The sequence below is a fragment of the Acartia tonsa genome, chromosome 1 (assembly GCF_053477335.1).
Source record: "Acartia tonsa isolate MP-2025a chromosome 1, ASM5347733v1, whole genome shotgun sequence".
In the NCBI taxonomy this organism is placed as follows: Eukaryota; Metazoa; Arthropoda; class Copepoda; order Calanoida; family Acartiidae; genus Acartia; species Acartia tonsa.
Genome location: NC_137260.1, coordinates 52483909 through 52503146, shown reverse-complemented (window position 1 = coordinate 52503146; position 19238 = coordinate 52483909). Strand labels below are relative to the sequence as shown.

The 19238-nt window shown below is 30.1% G+C and overlaps 2 protein-coding genes across 2 annotated transcripts in view; both read left to right on the top strand.

The window, feature by feature from the left end:
- Positions 1-19238, top strand: part of Alg7 (Alg7 dolichyl-phosphate N-acetylglucosaminephosphotransferase) — a 570179-nt gene that overhangs the window by 388736 nt on the left and 162205 nt on the right. The gene's annotated exons all lie outside the window — the stretch shown is intronic.
- LOC145331062 (uncharacterized) overlaps positions 1-19238 on the top strand; it is a 557608-nt gene that overhangs the window by 388743 nt on the left and 149627 nt on the right. The window lies entirely within an intron of this gene.

Here is a 19238-nt window from a genome sequence, read left to right as displayed (position 1 = left end):
TCTTTTGTTTTAGGTCCTTTGTTTTCATTCTATCAAAAAAATAGAATTTGGCAGCTTAAGATCTCTTTTCGGCTGCCTGCCGAAACAATATCCAACGCGTACTTTTGCCAGAATTGATTTATAACTTAAAACAAATCAGTAGCGAAGCATTTGTAGTAAAAACAAGGATGACAACATCCATAAAAGCGAAGCTCTGAAACTGTAGGACACACAGACATTAACACTTGTTTTGTGTCATAACTGAATAATCATAATATAGATGTATAAGAGTCGAAGCAAAATTGTAAGTGAATTTGTTGGAAAATGCTTGATACAGGATAATGTTTATGGACATACTTTCAATTTTAGGACTTGATTATAGAGTTGCTTCGCCTATAATATTGCACTTTGTTGTCCAAGGAATAAGTATACCAAAAATCAAATCAATCGGATTATTCAATCACATAAAAATTTGTTGTTAAGTTTATTATTTATATTAAATGTTTGAAATGGACGTACGGACATTCTTGTAGTGATTATAGAGTTGCTACGCTTTCTAAATCGTACCTAACTACTACAGGAATCACCATCCAAAGTTTTAAATCGATAGAACAATTTTAACATGCCTAAATTAACGAAAAAGATATCCGTTCCGGACGGACGGACCGACCCTAATTATAGAAAAGCTCTTGCTTTTAAAAATTTAAAATGGCAATTCTTCAAGAAATGTCGTTTCTTTCCTATTTTTTTTTTTTTTATTTATTTGAGTATTATCCCTCCTTTGGACACTTTTAAAATCTATTTTTAAGCTTTCTATGCAAAAGCATATAACCTTCAAAATTATCAATATAGACAAACTTGTTGAGTATCTCCACAACTTTAAATGCAGGATATCTTTGTGCAAACATAATTACTACTATATTAGTACACATTTACAACACATGCAATTTTTAATAGCGAATCTTTTCTATAATTAGGTCAGTCCGGAACTGTTTTTTGTTTGTTAATCCTAAAAATGATTAACTGTATCCTATATTTAAGCAATTTTGCAACAAATTTATGTACAATTTCGTTTAGACGAAAAAATGTTCTGCTTATTAAGTTCTGACACTTTACAAGAGTTATTGTTTGTTTGGTATTCCTTCATATTTTAGATCTTCACTTTTATGGATGTTGTCATCCTTGTTGTTTAAAGATATTGCTGTTGACAATATATAGAGTTGATTATGTACATACTTTGCCGACCAAAGCAAAATTAATTGCCGCGTTTTTTATTTCAATTTTACAATGTTTGTGTAAGGATTAGAAATTATTTTTCTATGAATCAATGGAAAAAAACAACAACTTTTTTATTAAATGAACGTATTTATAATATTTTTTTACTGTATTTTTAAGAAGGTAAAATAGATACTATAAAAATGTTATTAACCAAAATTATTACTATTTATTGCTACTATGGACAGTAATATTTTTGATTTACTGAATAACTTTAGCTATATACAAATACTACAAGATATTAATTAAAAATTTAATAATGCACAATTGTACTTCATTAATGAACGTTTTTTCAATCAATATATTATTGAGGACTTTTGAAACTTTATTTAGATGAAATACCTTATTCTGCAATACCTTCTCTAACCCTTACAGATCGATTTTTTTCAATGTCATTTTTTTTTGTAGGTAAGATAGATAGTTGTGACTTCATGACTTTTTAAGTTTAGTAATTATACATCGGCAAGAGTTGATCTTATAAGAATATTTGGCCTGTGCTGGTCGTGGCGTCCGGTCAAAGCCTCTATGTCTCTAACTGTAACAGGAGCCGAGATAGAGGGGGGGTCAAATAAGCCACCCCCAACCCCCGATCTATTACGGTTGGAATTGGGGCCCGATCTGTAAGGGTTAAACAAATTTAAATCATTAAATTTTAACGGCTTATATAAACTAAATCTAGGTGGTAGGGGGATGTAGAGCAGTGACGACACCTCAATTAATATCGAAATTGGAAAGGCACTCTCTGGTTTACGCCGCCCTTGCAATAAACTGAACACGCTACTAAATCCTTGTTGTTGAATAAATGTAATATGAAATACACATGAATATGAAAATGATCTCTAGAATGAAGAAAACACACCCAGATACTGCACTGGAACTAATGGTATTTATGGATTATGTTATTACACAAACAAGGAATAGTTTCTTCATAAGTGACGCAGCAACAACAACCTAAAAATATTTGGCGCTTTCCCTGATAATGCATTAACACGGTTCTAGGACAAACGCAGGAGTCCTAAATGTCGGAGTGGACAAACGCAGGAGTGTTAAAATATTAATTTTATTAAGTATTTCTATACAGATTAGGTTAGGTTAAGATATGAATGAACAAATAAGCCCCTCGCAGGGGTTAGGCATTTAAGGCCCTATAAGATGGTCTAAAATATGTTAGGTTAGGTTAAGTGCCCACTCCAACGTTTGTCCCCTCCGACGTTTTGGACTCCTGCGTTTGTCGTAGAACCATTAAAACTACAAACTTACTTTTTGAAGAATAATATGTTTTTATTACACGTTTGGTTAGGCTAACTAAAGGTTAAAGAGGCCCCATAGAAATAGTGACCAGTAGGAATTGGGCCCCACAGGAAAAAGAGCCTACATCAGGTCGCAGAGACATATAAAATTGTATATGAGATTCGCTTTGGAGAAATACATATAGTACATCAATTTTATGGTTTTTATTGTTAAGATATCATAAAAAGATTTGTTCATATGTAGTTTGATAAATGGGAAAGTTGTTGTTTACATAAAACAAGGATGGCAACATCAATATGTAACGAAGCATTAAAAGATATTTGAAAAAGAAATTTGTAGAGCAGATGCTTCTTAATTTGGAAATTCAATTTTATACTATTATCAAAAAATGTGGAAATCAGACCAAGAAATCACAAATATAAGGAAAATAAAGCTTATTTTTCTTTGATTTTTAGACACAAACATTTTGAAAATCGGTACACACACATTAAAGATATGTGGAAATCAGATGTAAATAACAAAAGAGTTGGACTGCCTTGGAAGTTATATACTTTAATATGCTCCATAATAATAGTAATGTTGCCAAGAATCAGAAGTATAGCTTTGATAGCAGGTGAATAAATCCATTCCCCCCTGTACGGACGGACTGACAGATGGACGGACAGGCAACTTGAATTATAGAGTAGTTTCGTCACTAAAAATGTATGGAAATATCTCGTCATTGAAAGTTACTTAGAATTAATTACTTTTAATTTAAGTGTCAGGAACAAAATTCTTAACTTGTGTTTTTGGGGTTGTGTGGCGAATGGTACTAACAAACAAACATCTACATGTTGCATACACAATTATTTTTACAAATCTTCAAAAGATTGACTGAGACATTAAAACTTGTCAATATTATGATATTTAAAAAGATAGAATTTATCATTAAAATTATAAAAGGTTAAAAAGTATATTTAAATAAACGTTTTAAAGAAATATTCATTTTTCTAAAAATTTGTATTTTGTATAAAAGCAATTTGTCCGCATATGCATAAATGTTACTACTACTGCCAAAAAATAGAATTGCTATTCATCATCCTATTGTAGAAAACACAAATCCCAAAACTATGTTCAATGTTCTTTTTGTGATACTGAATACCACTTTTATGCTTTTACCCAGGGAGGGAAAGAACTTAAAAGTGTAACTTACACTGATTGCATAACCACGTTATCCTATTCTTTAGCTCAAAAACTTTTATTTCTTTAATATAAATTTGATTGGCTGTTTAAAATCTAACTTTTCAACTACGGAGTAATTTTAATTTTAACCCGCGACCGTGGCTCAATACGTAGCGCATCCGCTCGTCGTCGGGAAGGTGATAGGTTCGAATCTCGGGCCGACAACGCGTCATAACTAAAGACGTTAAAAATGGTTCCTACTGCTGCTATGTCAGATGCGCGAAATAAATAGTTAGAGTAGGGGGAATGCCTTGGCCCAAAACAGGCGCAACGCGTTACCATGCACAGTGAGGACTTCTCAGACAAAGGTTGTGCATCACAGAAAGTTGGTTGTCTGTTGGATGTTACTTAACCTAATATCCTTGGGTGTTTGGACAGAAAAGCGTAATAGCCAGCCTTAGTTCTCCTGGATTGCTGGACCAGGACCTAGACAGTACACCAAGTCGGAAAGGTCCTGGACTGTAATCCCGCCCGTACGAGGTAATCTACTAGGTAAAAAGGAGTATTTTTATCTATTATCATTAGGAGTGTACTTTATTGTATCGTCCCTTTTACTCCTCTTTCCAAAAATAGTTATCTAAAGCAATAGCAAAAAAAACCGGCATCGCGTAACGAATAATGTTATTAAAAATTAGTATTCACTATGAATATGATCGGATTCCCGTTATCTATGGATAAAACTGCATTTCTTATAATAAGATAATAAAAATACGGTTAATATAGTATCATTTTTGGCTACTATGAAACAAATAGTGAATCCATAATATTATGGTTTTCTACCATGCATACATACTTGTTTGGGAAGTGAAAAAATAAGTACATACATTGAGAGATTTAAAGAAGGAGAGAGTGAGAAAGAGTCATAAAGTTAAACTTTTAAAATGAAGTTGAGATGGTTTTAGGCTATTTTTCTGCACTTCTCTGCCCCTCAGAATACAGATGTTAGGGGCGCAGCTGCAAGTTAATTATAATTCTGTTTAAAATCTATTTATCTTCTATGTTTATAAACTAGAAGAAATAATATAATTTTAATATAAAAACTTTTACGTTGAGTGTTTTGATACTTTGAATATTTTGTTTGCCTCTGGCAGTTCATAAATCTGATATATACTCTACTCAACCCAGGGGACAGAGAAAGTATAAATAGTTATTTCCAAAGAGGAGCATGAAGACCTGATAAATCTAATAGATAAAACAGTAAACTTTAAAACAGTATAAATAAAAAAAAGCAAGAGACCAATTACACAGTCAATTCATATAGGTAAGTTTGTATTTAATACAAGTTGCTTCGCCTTTAACTTCCAGGACGGACAGACATCAAGCTACTTTAGTTATTAAGGATGAAACAATAAACTTTAATACAGTCTAAATAGAAAAAAGAAAGAGAGCAAATATACAGTCAAAGTATAGAGTATAAAGGAAAAATCGTGAAAAAGTTTATTACAAGCGAAGTACTTTATACATAAGAAAGATATAGAACAATAAACTGTGATGTTGACAGACAAACAAACAGACACTATCAACAGAAAAGCTGCGAATTAAACAATTGCGATTAAATTGGCTTAATACGACAGCAAAAAGATTCCAAATATTTTTTCAGATTTATTATTCCTTCCTTTTCAAAGCATGCAAAGTTTTGAATTAACTATATATGATATTAATTTTTAACACGCAAATTTGGGTTCTGTCATGCTTAGAATTTGGAACTCTGTTTAGACTGTAGTTGGCCAAAATGTTAATTTAAAATAAAGGTTTTTAGACAAATAAACTTTTAGAATGATTTACACAAATAGAGAAGGTGAAGACAAAAGAAAAACTTATAAAAGCAAATGAGAAATAAATATATACCATAATTAGATAGAACTAAATAGTAGCTTCACTGCTAATAACATATGTATTGTAAATATGTTTTATTAGAGATATATATGTAATATTCAGATAGAATTAAATAGTAGCTTCACTATATTGTAGTATGTATTTTGAGAGAGGTTTTCAACAATCATGTTGATTACAATTATTATAAGACTCAGGGAGGGAGAGTAGAGCATTGTTTAAATAATCCATTTTTTTCCAACAAAATATACATCAATACTTGAGATTGGTAAGTAATAGATGCGTGTACAAGGGGGGTGTAGGTTAGTATCTACAACCCCATGAAACAAGATACTGGGTAGGAAATCACCTGTTTTAACCCCTGATAAACCCTGTACACGTCATGGGGAATAAAAATTAATCTATCCTCCATTGTCTTATCCCTGTATACCTGATCTGACTTCATTGCATGATGTGTAGTTTAATATTTAAGTCTATCTATAGCTCAAATCTTTATATACATGTAATAATCAAGCATTGACTTTGGATTTGATTTCTGTTGAAATAGTTTATTCTATTCCAGTAGATTTGCAAAATTGGACGATATGCTAATAACAAAGTGAGGAATTAATTATGGGGGTAAACTTCATCCAATTTTTGGCAATTGAATTGATTATGGAATTGAGGTTCTTACATTAAAACAAGGTTAAGGCTGAAATAAAAGAAGTGCCGAACCCCCGGGCCAACAAAACAGGTATGATTTTTATTTTAATATTCATGGACAATTGTTGCTATACATGATTTTGCAATATGGCTTAGAAACGATTCTTATCCAGCGGTTTATAATCGGTTTGAAAGCCACACTTTAAAAAAATAATATTTGAGAGGTTAATCATATTTTTTTAAAAGAATTTTAAAAACCACATCTACTCTGAAATTACTTTTTGATACTCGTTCTTGTTTTATGCAAATGGTTATTAAACTGAGTAAATTTGACCTACATCATTGCATATTGCAGAGATATGCATACTCTATTATAAGATTCAGATAAAGATAATAATTGCAATTATTATTGGCGCATTCAGAAGTAGACTTTCTTTGGTTTCATGTTTCTTTGACTGAAGACTTTTATAAAGTTAAAATGCAGTTCTTTTTGTAAACAAAAGACTGATTTAAACAATCTTTCAAGCCAAATATGTAGCTTCTTATTTTTTGGACAATATTTGGCCGACTTATCATGCGAGTTGCAAAAAAATTCTAGGGGCGATATCCTTGAGAGGGTTGAGATACCCTCCCTGAAAAAAGTTATAAACCTTTCCAGGACTATAATAAGCTTGCCTGTAAAGAAGAACCATGTTTTTCTAGCGGTTAACGAGATCTTAAGCTACAGAAACACACACTAAGAAAGACACACCTCCTGTTACTTTTATTTAAGAATTATTTTACAATCTTATTTACTTTTGTTTTCTCATTTAAATCTCTGTCATGATTTTCAATTTTTTGTTGTTTAAATATTTTGATACTAATTACACCCTAGAACAGACCTTTAGTAGCCTAAACAAGGCTAAATTTAGATCAAAATTATAACCTCTCCCCGTGCCTCTAGCAGCAAAGAACCTGCTAACCCCCGTTTTTTGTTTGGATTTTGAAGGGTTTAATCAAAATTTTATCAAAACATTGAGGTTTTTTTCATTCTGACCACCCAACTTGTTTTCTGTGTAGCAATTTTAAATGTATTTAAACATTTTTCACTTTTAAAGGGAACATTTTAAATATTATCTTAGATCAAACACTAAGTCTTATTATAAGAAAAGCCAGAGTGTATAATTGCTTGATTTCTTATTTTAGGGAAGCTTCTTCTGTGAAACTTTTATACGGGAGGGTAGGTCAAGAAATTACCTCATAGAGCGAGGCCACTCAATAATTCTTAAGTTTGCTTGAAAATTATCATTTTAAAGACACTGTTGTTTTATTTTGTGGAATAGTTAAATGAAATTGTTTTTTTTTTATAAACTTTCAGTCTTAATTGTTCATTTGATTATCTTTTCTTTATAAAGCCATTTTCTAGTCCCTTCTTTGGTTCCAGGACAAGCGCAGGAGTCCCAAACGTCGGAGTGGACAAACGCAGGAGTGTTACAATATTAATTTAATTAGGTATTTCTATTAACTCTAAATCAAATACTACTTTGTTATATTTCCCCCCTTCTGTCAAACTCCATACAATAAATGCTAATATTCTTTAATAAGATATTTTTGACAGCAGCAATTGGCTGATATGGTTCTACAAAAATTATTTTAAAAAAATACTTTTATAAAAATGTACAAATCGGCACCTTTTTAAAGTCTTTTATGTGTATCCTTTTATACAATACTGGAGACTGTGCCCATAGCAATTAGGGCAAGGATGTTGTTAAAAAAATAAATTCTGATAACTATAAGTGGGGTAAAATTGCTTTCAAAAAAGTTCTCATAAAAAAAAACACACTGTATAAAAATAAAGTAACCTAAAACCATCCCAGTACAAATAAAGATTTTCTAGAATTGAAAAGATAATCGGTTGAGAGGTTTTTGAATTCTTAAGCTTCAGACAAAAAACCTTACATATAGCAATTGGTATAAGAAAGATATCCATTAATAGAAAAGGGATACGGTATTATTTTTTTTATAGTTTTTAGTCCTTTTTTAAGATATCAGATTAGAACCCACTACTTATTGAGATCTAAATACAGAAGGGATGATGTCATTTTGACAAGAAAATTGGGTAAACCATTTCACTAAATTGCTCCAAGCATAAAAATCCTACAATGCAATATAAAGCAAATATGAACATTGATTTTGCAAGACTCATTGTACTTTAAGTAACGAAGCTATTCTGTAAGTGTTCGTGTCTCTATAAATATAACGGTAGCATATTCTGAATCTTAGTACTGTAGCTAATTTAATTTCCGTCTCTAAACTTCCCCTCCACTTCCAGCCTCCTTCCCGGTCCCTTTTACCATATTACCTTTACTAACCAAATAACATTTTCATAAAAAAAAAGGAGCCAGCACAATCGCTATAAGAGCAGACGCAGTGACGCAAGGGATGATTATCTAAAAAAAAGGGCCAAAATTTTTCATCTTTATTCATAAGTCTTAAATTTTAAATGACTATGACAAAAAAGTATCTGTAAATACAATCTAATTTTTGTTTTTCATAAATTAAGATATTTTTAAAATCTAAATTGTTTCTGCATTGAGTTTATGTTTTTCAAAATATTGATTTTTTCTATGAAGGTTAAAGGAAATTATGGCTATAAAAAGCGTCATTGAAACTGGTTGCTTGGTCTTTATTTTACACACCTTATAAAGTACAGTAATCTGTTCATTACAAGTTTTTAGTACCAAAATCTATTCTAGTTGTGAAGCTTTTTTGCATTTAAAAATCTTTCATATTTTGATTTCCAACCTTTCATGAGAATAAACATTTGATCAATAATTTTTTTACTCTTTTATAGACTAAGGTTTTATTGCAAATAAATAAAGGGTGGTACCGAGCTCAAAGACAATCGAAAATGACCCGTCCCTATTTAAAGAAATATTCGAAGAATGTCTTTCTAAAATTTAAATTTTATCAGATCTGCTTCTTCACGATCCTACGCTTTTAATTTTTGTCACTTATCATAGAATCTTGATTTTGCTTTAAAATTTTTTTTAAAAATTATACGCATTTTTAAAAGTAATGCCTTTTCAAATTTATTAAAGAGTAGCAACTCTAAAATTATTACCAGGAACAGCCAGGCTGTAAGCTTGTCCATTTAATTATTTCTTGCTTTTTTAATAGAATTATTCAAATATTATAATTGTCCTATTCACTTAATTATTGTAATATTTATTCCTAGGGGGATTTTGCATAATATTGTAAACAAAGCATATCTAATCTATACTTAAGTCATGCTTGGATGTTGTTATCCTTGTTACAAACATATTTCTTTAATAATATAATTCCTTATCTGTTTTTAATGTATCTTTAAATAAACAGCAGTAAACTAGTTTTTAGACGGTCTTGCTGTCAAGAGTTGGCAGAATTGCGACTGCAAGATATGCTGACTTAAATTACTTCTGGCGGCTAATGCTGCTTTTTGTCTGAAAATTAGCTGATCAGCTGCGAGTGAACATAGTTGAATTATTTGCGTTAGCGGCTGCTTATACTTTCTATCTTAACACTTTCTAAAGGGTGTGCCTTTGTAAGTTTTAAAAATACCAAATAAAACAATCAAAGCAGACACAAAACAGATTTTTTACAAATGCATTCACAGTGGGAGTTCTCATTTATGTCAACTTTTAAGTACAATTTTTGATTATGTTATTGATTAAGTCAGAAAAAAATCTAATTAAGATGATAAGCTTGGTAATGTTATTTAACTAGTGAGAATTTCTATAACAATCCGTGTAACATAAAATACCATATTAGCTAGTGTTTTCCTATTTAAGCATTTATGTTTTGAAAATCTTTAACAACGAAAAACAAAAGTATCAATTATGTGTCAGATGAATTAACAAAAGAAAGACATACACAGTAGCCGTATTATTGAATATGTTTTTACTACTGAGAAAAGTATATAAAAATGGTTTAACCCTTATTGTTAGAGGGTTAAAAATTACAGGATTTAAATTGGCATTAACAGTTGTAAAACTAAAGAGAATAATAAATAATTCTGCATTTCTTTCTTTTACTGTGATGGGCATTCACTTCTGCATATTAACACATCTCCATTGTATTTCATAAATGCAAAAACAAACATATCCTTAATATAAAGTAACAGGATGTCTATCTGTTTGTATGACTATCTGTTTAAACCAATAAGTCTTGTTAACCTCTTAACCGATATGTTTCTACTTTACAGGCATAAAGAAAAAGGATAAGATGATGAATACTCACCCACTTTTCATGGTAAAATACTACTTTCCCATCCCTAAATTTTTAAAGAAAATTTAGCAGACGAAAAGCAAAAACCGCATAGGGCTTTTTGTATGTCAATCATAAATAATAGTATGAATAAAAAAAGTAAATGTTTGGAGGCATTTGGTGAAATAAGATCAAGCAAGGAGAATGGATAGTTTATGCTGTTGTAATAATTTGCTGACCTGATGATTTGTTACTGTGATACAAGCATGGAAATGACTGCACACCTTCTTCTCTGGTTCTGGTTTCCTTATTTTCCTTTGTTTAGATAATTGAATAATAATATCCCTTAGTTCTCATATTCTCCTATCCATTAACACCCTACCATTTTATATTATTTTAATTAAGTATTAAGAATAAAAGCAAGATTTTTTAAAAACACTAATGACTACCCGTCAATTAAAACAACTTAGGCGATACATGCCAACTGAAAATGCTAACAGTATGGGGTGTGACAAGGCTATGAAACAGGGACTGAGTTCCACAAACAGTCAGAACTTAAATAAAAAGATCTATCAAGCAAAGGGTTTGTTGTCTGTACTGAGTTTGATTACCTGTTTGAATACCTTAGGATGTGTCATTTTACTTCATGACTCTTTCCTAGATCCTTGGGAGTCAACAATGGGCAATGAAGCGTTCTTAAAGGCTTCTAAGAAGATTAAAATTTTAGCATGCCTAAAAATTTCTCCTTTGTGGGTTTAAAATGAATTCAATTGGACACTAAGGATATATATTTGCATCCCTCTATCACGAAATAAGGATGCATTGCATATAACATGTTTATTTGTATTCAAACTGAACACAGGCCAGGGCTTTTAGGAAATGAGTTGCTTAATTGACTATTGTCAAATTTGTATATATATATTTGCTATAACTAAATATATAAATATCATTTAAAGTTTTGCCATTGTTTACAGAAACACAAATGCAAATTATAATTTTATTTTACCGCAAAAATTTATCAAACAAGGATGATGATATCCATAAAAGTAAGTGTACATATTAGAAACAAATCAATGGTGGACTTAAAACGATCATAAATTAAATCCTAATTGCAAAATTATACATTTATTGGAAAAAAGCTACACATCAAATATTTGAAATAAATATCAACAGCAAGCCTGAATTCTAAATTCTCATTTTTAGAAATATGCTTAAAATTATGGATTTATTATCACTTAGATCTTACACCAGACTATAATATTTTTCTAATGAAGTGAACTTTGTAGCGTGATAAAATAACAATCCCCTCTCTTTAACCAACCACTCCACTCTTACTGGATCATCTAACTGACCAATAAATGACAGGGGAAATATCAACCTAAATTTTAACTACAATTTTTTCCCTGTCATAATATTCAATACACTAATATCCTACACCTATTTTTTAAATGAAAGAGTTCTGTGACATTCAAAGTCAAAATTGAATATTTTACATCTCTTTTTCTTTTTGCTGTTACTACTGCATAAAAAAGTGTAAATAAACAACGTAGTAGGTTCGCCAGCCACAATTAAGTAAGCCTGATTTTCATATAATTTTATATTGAGGATAGTGTTCAATTAGCATTAAGGAAGTGAATATGCATTGAAAAATACTTTTTAAATTTCCAAGAATAAAAAATCATATGCTAAATTCTAGAAAACTTGTAAAGGATTTTTAAAATCAATAATTATTATTCAAGTATGGCTTCCATTAATATCCGCTGGATTTAAATCGGTTCTATGCCATACTAAAAAATCACGTATCGTATTACTGAAAAATTCACAATTATAATAAAATAAAAATATCAGTAAAAGTTTTGTTAGCAGGCCTAGGTTTCGAAATAAATTATAAAATTTTTTAATCTAAATATCGGCAGAAAGCTGTATATAATACGATCCGATAAATAAATATCTTATTAAGAAAAAATATTGAAATATCCACAAATAAAAAGAGGCAAACGGCTGATGATCCCTTGCTACCTACAGAGCACTTTTCATCGTATAAACAAATGAGTCAATTTAAAAGAATTTTAAAATATTTAGAATCTGGTGAATTATCTGGCAGTATATATGCACCAGGTAAAAAGTATTTAAATTTTGTATAACTTATACAAAAACTGTAAAAGGGTGATAGATTTTTTTTAAGTAGGAAGAAAAATAGTTAGTAATAGCTAGATAGAGATTTTTTCTTCTTTTTACTTGGAACAGCCTTTAAAGCATTATATTCTATATGTAGAAAATGCATAATTCTTCAATTGGTGGGAACAAGTAATATTATTTTCTTTTAATTTATTTTTTAAGGAATGTTTAGTAGCTTATCCCAGCATCCCTGCAAGCTATTTAATTGTACGTAAATGAATTAATCGAATTTAAAGCTTGTCTTTTAAAAAAATGTAATGTTTAAAAACTTTTAGTTATTCTTTTAAGAATTTTAAACGTTTAGGAGAACAAAGTGTTTCAAATCAGCCTGTGATTATTTTAGATTTATAGATAAAATAGTTAAAGGAACATATTTGTTTTTCAACACATTTGTATACAGAAATATTTTCCTAAAGAAATTTTTTTGATGAAATGAAAGGTTCAGTGAATTATTATGGATATTTATCAATGATTTTTCATCAAAATTATTTTTTATATTATATACTTATTTTTACTTTCCTCCTACAAATGCTCCGCTACTTTTGTAAATTAATGTACTTGATTCTCCCCTAAAAGTCTTAATTTACAACATATTCTTGACTTTTTTTTGGGGGGGGGGGGAGGAGAGTTTCTTTCTTAGGATGATATCCTTTGAGGTGGGGGTGGGGGAGGTCATACGCAAAATATTTATAACCTTCTTCTGATAAGCTTAAAAGAATCTTCAATGTAGAGAAGAAACAAATCGGCTCACCAGTTAGCAAGATTCTTCGCTACATCTAGGCAAACAGACTTGCAGCAGGTAGCTTAGAAACTAAAAATTAAATTAAATCATACATAATTTTACTTTGTGTGCAGTCTGTCTGAAATAATCAGGATTAAGGACAGGTTTTCCTCGGTTGCATTCAAAATATTATGCTTTATAAATATCTGTAGGGCTAATGGATATGGATATGCCTGGTAAATAAGGTTATCGATGCTTTTTATAGTGCCTTCAAAAAATGACGTCATACTTGCCTACTATTGGTCAAGTAAAATATATACTTGCCTGCCATTTGGTATACATTGTCTTGTATTTTATTAGGTCATTTTTATATGCACTATAAACAGCTTTAAGTTTATTATCGCATTATATAAAGTAGTAAACGTTTTTTGTCTGTCCCGAAGGATCTCGCTAACCGCTGAACCGATATTGTTCTTCTTTACAGTGAAGCTTCTTATAGGTCCTGGGAAGGTTTCAAACTATTTTTTGTACCCTTAAGTGCCCCTAGAGGCTTCTAGGGGCGTAGCCGCTAGTTACTTAAAACTCGCTAACATTACAGGATTCAAATCGAAACAAATGACTGAAAAAATGTCCCTGTTTTATATGTAGCATAAGAGATAGCATATTTGCAAAAAGTGTACCTATTTTTGCACGAGCAGTCAACAAGTCTTGTGCAATTTTGGGTTAGTTTAAGAATTTGCCACATAAAAATATGTAACACAAATAATACCAAGATCGAGATATCTTTAAAACATGAGTGTGGCTTAGATGGTTTATTTACTGGCAGCTTAATATTCTTTTCAAGTATCTTTGACTGCGGGTAAATAAAAATAACTGCTTTTTAGCCGTCACTTTGGCAGCTGTGTTTTTAGATTTTCAAAACATTTTTGCATCTGTCCAGGGAATATACACCTTTTTAATCGACAAAGCACTGTAAACATGTAAAATGTAGAAACTGGCAAAATTTGAGTCTAACTTTTTTTCTCAGACAGCTTTCTCTAAAAACCTGAAGATTTTGCGTCAGCTTGGATTTTGCACACTGAAACGATTAAAAGTGTAAAGCTCCTCATATCATTAACATCCAACGATTGCATACATATTTCCTAGATTTTCTTTTAATTAATAAAACTAAATTAGTTTTAAGCCTTTTATTCAGTGCTTTATATTAGTTTATTTTATATAAGTTTATTTTTATAAATAAAGAAGTTGTTTCTGAGCTCAACAATACACTTTAAGAGAAAAAAAAACATTTTAATTCAAATAATTTATAGGATTATTTAATAACATTAAGTATAAACATTGATGACAAATAATTGTATTTTTTTTGTAACATTTTATCCATCGTGAAATGGTCCTGAGACAATCATGAAGCAAAGTCCGCTTTGGAAAAAGTCCTATATTATCCCAAAATTGATTTTAAAATCTATATATACACGCCTCATTCCAGACTGACATGCAAACCGAGGTATTAAGAGGCTTTGCTAAGAATTAAAAACTTAAAAAGTCACATTAAATTGCAGCAAATGTCACAATGAAAAATGCAGTTTAAATTTTGCTAACCACCATTTTGCAAAGGTTGATTAATCAATATCAAGATATTTTATTCTGATTAAATTCTATTGCTTTATAGATATTATCAATTTAAATATATTAAAATAAAAGATTAAACTAATTATTTTCTGTCAAACTGGCTTCAAGCATTATAAAATTTAACTGAACAAGGATCTAAAACAAGAGTTTTCAAATTAAGAGTACTGCAACTTTTAAACAATAACATGTTTTTTGGTAATCAAAATTTAGAATTAATATTTTCTATTGTCTGGATCTAGGTTTCTGTTAGTACTGCTCTTCTGTGTTGATTAGGGACTTCACAACAGCTTATTAAAAGGGTGGGGAAGTTACTCACCTAAAATAAAAGGATGATCAGATGGTCAATTCTCATAACAAAGAAAAAAGAGAGAGAATATGCAAAAGATCTCAGAAATCAAAAAAACCTAAAAAATAACATTAACATCTTCAGAAGCATAACCGACAGACAGACGGACAAAACAATGTATATATTAGATGTACGTCATTGAAATCTTCACTAAAATTTTCAACAGTTTATCTTTAAATCATATAGCGTTACGGACTAACTGATGGATGGACTGTCAGACATACTGTCAAAGTTAATTAAAGAGTAGCTTCGATACTAAAAACAGTTTTAAAGAAAAATACACAAACAGATTAATATATCTCTAAACTAAATATCATTAGCTGAAGGTATATTCTCAGTTGATATATCTACACACAATATTATCTCTGGTGATGTGAAGACAAATGATAATCCTGTGAAAGCCCTGTGGATCAATCCTTTTCCAATATAAACTGGTCCAGAGTCTATATTACATATACAATATAATATTTACAACAACAAAAAAGCACATTTTAACCTAGGCTGGGTAAAGTAAGGGTTGCAAGAACTGTTGTACCTAAAGGGGCGGGGGGACGAAAAACATGTTATCCTCGATAAGGCAAATTATTCTTTTAAAATAATCATTAATTATACTTTACCATTTGTCTTGAAACCCTATCTATACTCACATTTAATAATATTTAGTTAATGGATTTACAGGTTATAAACCTGAGATAATTTATCTGAACAAAACATTTTTATGCCTACTTGTTGGTTACTAAATTAGAAAAAATGGAAAATTCAAAACAAACTGACCTAGTAAATAAAAAGAAAATAGGATGTTGCGGCTGCCGTAAAACCATAAAGAAAACGTTATTATAAAACTTTTGGGACAAGTGTAATATACAGTCCTCTATCCTCTCCTTCCCTGATATCCTTTGTCTAAAATAACATGGCATGTAATAATGTTCTGAACAAATATAGGAATTGACAACTTACAGGTTTAATCTTTGGATAACAAATACATTCAATTAACAATTTGGCATTTCTTTTTCTTTATTTTTTAAGGGGGGGGGGGGGCGTTGTGGAAGCTTGAAAATAAATTTTAATTAACAATTTATAATTTTTTATCAAAGAAGATGTAAAATTATAAAATTGACAGTAACAAAGAAAACATAAACTGTAGCCTGTATTCAAGTTTATAAATAACATGTTTCTGAATTAGGATTAATTATATGGTCTACATTCAGTTAAATAGAAAATTGCCACAATTTTCTATTTCAACTTGTAAAGTTTTTCTCTCTAACTTGTCCAATTTATAATTTTAGTTTGCTTATCAAAGGATTAGTTTAATGAGAGGTCTAGTTTGTGTTGTGGAGTTAATTAAACTTCCATCATTCTTCACAAAAATAAGAATATCATTAGCAACAAACTTTGCGTAATTCTTTATTTTATCATTTTCAAAAATTCCTTTGAGAAACAATAGTAAAAATTGTTCGAAAGAGCAATTTATATTTATTTTTGATTGACAGTTTTCCGCGGATATTAAAATGAAAAATTATAGAATTAATTCCAGTTTTGTTGTCCCCGAGGTTATAAACGTTTTAATTTATAAGAATTTAATCGGATTCGGAACAATACTGGAAAATATTTTTAAAAAATGTCATATTTTAGGAATTTTGAGGGTTAACTTGTTTCAGTCTGTAAGCTTTGCGTTGTGTGTGCCATTATCCTTGTTATACTTTAGCCAAAAATTGAATTATTTCATGGATGGATTACAATAAAGGCATCCCTTTTGATATTTTGATTGTTGTAGTAAGCCAAGTTCAATATAATATTCATGAGTTACCCAGGTTCTACGAAATACCATAAAAAAAGAGTCGTTTTACCAGAAAAGTGGTAAAGCTGGTCAACCTGGTATAATATACCAGTTTCGTGGTAAATTTTACCAGCAAAAATTTTAGCCAAAAAATTAGTCAAATTTTACCATTTTTTTTGTAAAATTTGACGAAACAAAAAAACCCGTTTTTTGTGTTTTAAATAAAAAACAGCTCTTCATAATCAGTTGTAGTACTTTAAAATAATGACTTTTATACAATGAAGCCTAAATTTAAATTTTTTTTTTTTTTTTTCAATTTTACCACTTTTGGAAGTTTTACCAAAAATGTGGTCAATTTTACAACTCTATTTTTCAGGTTAAGTCCGAATTTTCGGACTTAGACAAAAAAACACAATTTGGTCAATTTTTACCAAAAAGTTGGTAAAATTTGACAAGGTATTTTTTTAGGCTAAGTCCAGATTTTTGGACTTTGCCAAAAAAAATGAACTTGGTAAAATTTGACCAACTTTTTGGTAAAAATTGACAAGGTAAATTTTTAGGCTAAGTCCAAATTTTTGGACTTTGCCAAAAAAAAAAACTTTGTAAAATTTGACCAACTTTTTGGTAAAAATTGACAAGGTAAATTTTTAGGCTAAGTCCAGATTTTTGGACTTTGCCAAAAAAAAAAACTTGGTAAAATTTGACCAACTTTTTGGTAAAAATTGACAAGGTAAATTTTTAGGCTAAGTCCAAATTTTTGGACTTTGCCAAAAAAAAAAACTTGGTAAAATTTGACCAACTTTTTGGTAAAAATTGACAAGGTAAATTTTTAGGCTAAGTCCAAATTTTTGGACTTTGCCAAAAAAAAAAACTTGGTAAAATTTGACCAACTTTTTGGTAAAAATTGACAAGGTAAATTTTTAGGCTAAGTCCAGATTTTTGGACTCTGCCAAAAAAAAAAACTTGGTAAAATTTGACCAACTTTTTGGTAAAAATTGACAAGGTAAATTTTTAGGCTAAGTCCAGATTTTTCCAAACAAACATCCTTCTACTTAATGATAAAAATCGCAAATAAAATATAATGAGGAAATATTCAGACCTAATACTTTCCAAACAAACATCCTTTTACTCAGCACTATTTGCTTTCGTTATATGGAATATGAAATTAATAAAATATGATGATAATGATTTTATTTAGAATTTATTTCATATTATAACATAACAGGTCATATAGATATTATCCAGGTCAATACTGAAACTACAAAAGATTGGCATCCAAGATAACAACAGTCTAGTACTGATGCCTAAATGTCGATTGATAACAGTGCCACCTGGAGAGGGAAATTGTAATGCTGCTTTTATGGAGATTAATGTACTGAAGAACAATCAGGCAAGTCTCCTACCTGGAGGTACTCTGACTATTTGGCTGGAAGTTATAAAACCTGGACCTGAAAGTGCAGTATCCTGTCTCTCTGGTGACCTGGAGAATTGTTTTGAGGATCCAGAGTTTACTGATTGTTTGATAGAAACTAGTACCTCCAAATTAAAAGTGCACAAGTTTATACTTGCCTCAAGATCTCCAGTATTTAAGGTAGGTTTTTCCATTCTTACTTGTTAATTAAATTCTTGTCAATATTTTTAGGTAAATTTTTAGGCTAAGTCCAGATTTTTCCAAACAAACATCCTTCTACTTAATGATAAAAATCGCAAATAAAATATAATGATGATAATGATTTTATTTAGAATTTATTTCATATTATAACATAACAGGTCATATAGATATTATCCAGGTCAATACTGAAACTACAAAACTTACTAGTATCGTTTCTGTAAATAACATTTTTTAGAATTTTAGCTTGTGGAATGTTTGGAGCTCTCGAGTAGAACTTAATTAATAAACACCGATTGGGCGGATTGTAATCAATACGCTTTATATGTTAAAGTCAATATTTTTTAGAATTTTAGCTTGTGGAATGTTAGGTGTCAACATTGTCGTCATAATAAACACTGATTGTAATCAATACGCTTTATTTAAGTTAATTTTAACTGACTAACAGAATATTCTCTGTTCAACATTGATCGTCATAATAAAACTTATTAGTATCGTTCTGTAAATTATTTGTTAATTTTAACTGACTAACATATTTTCTCGGTTCAACATT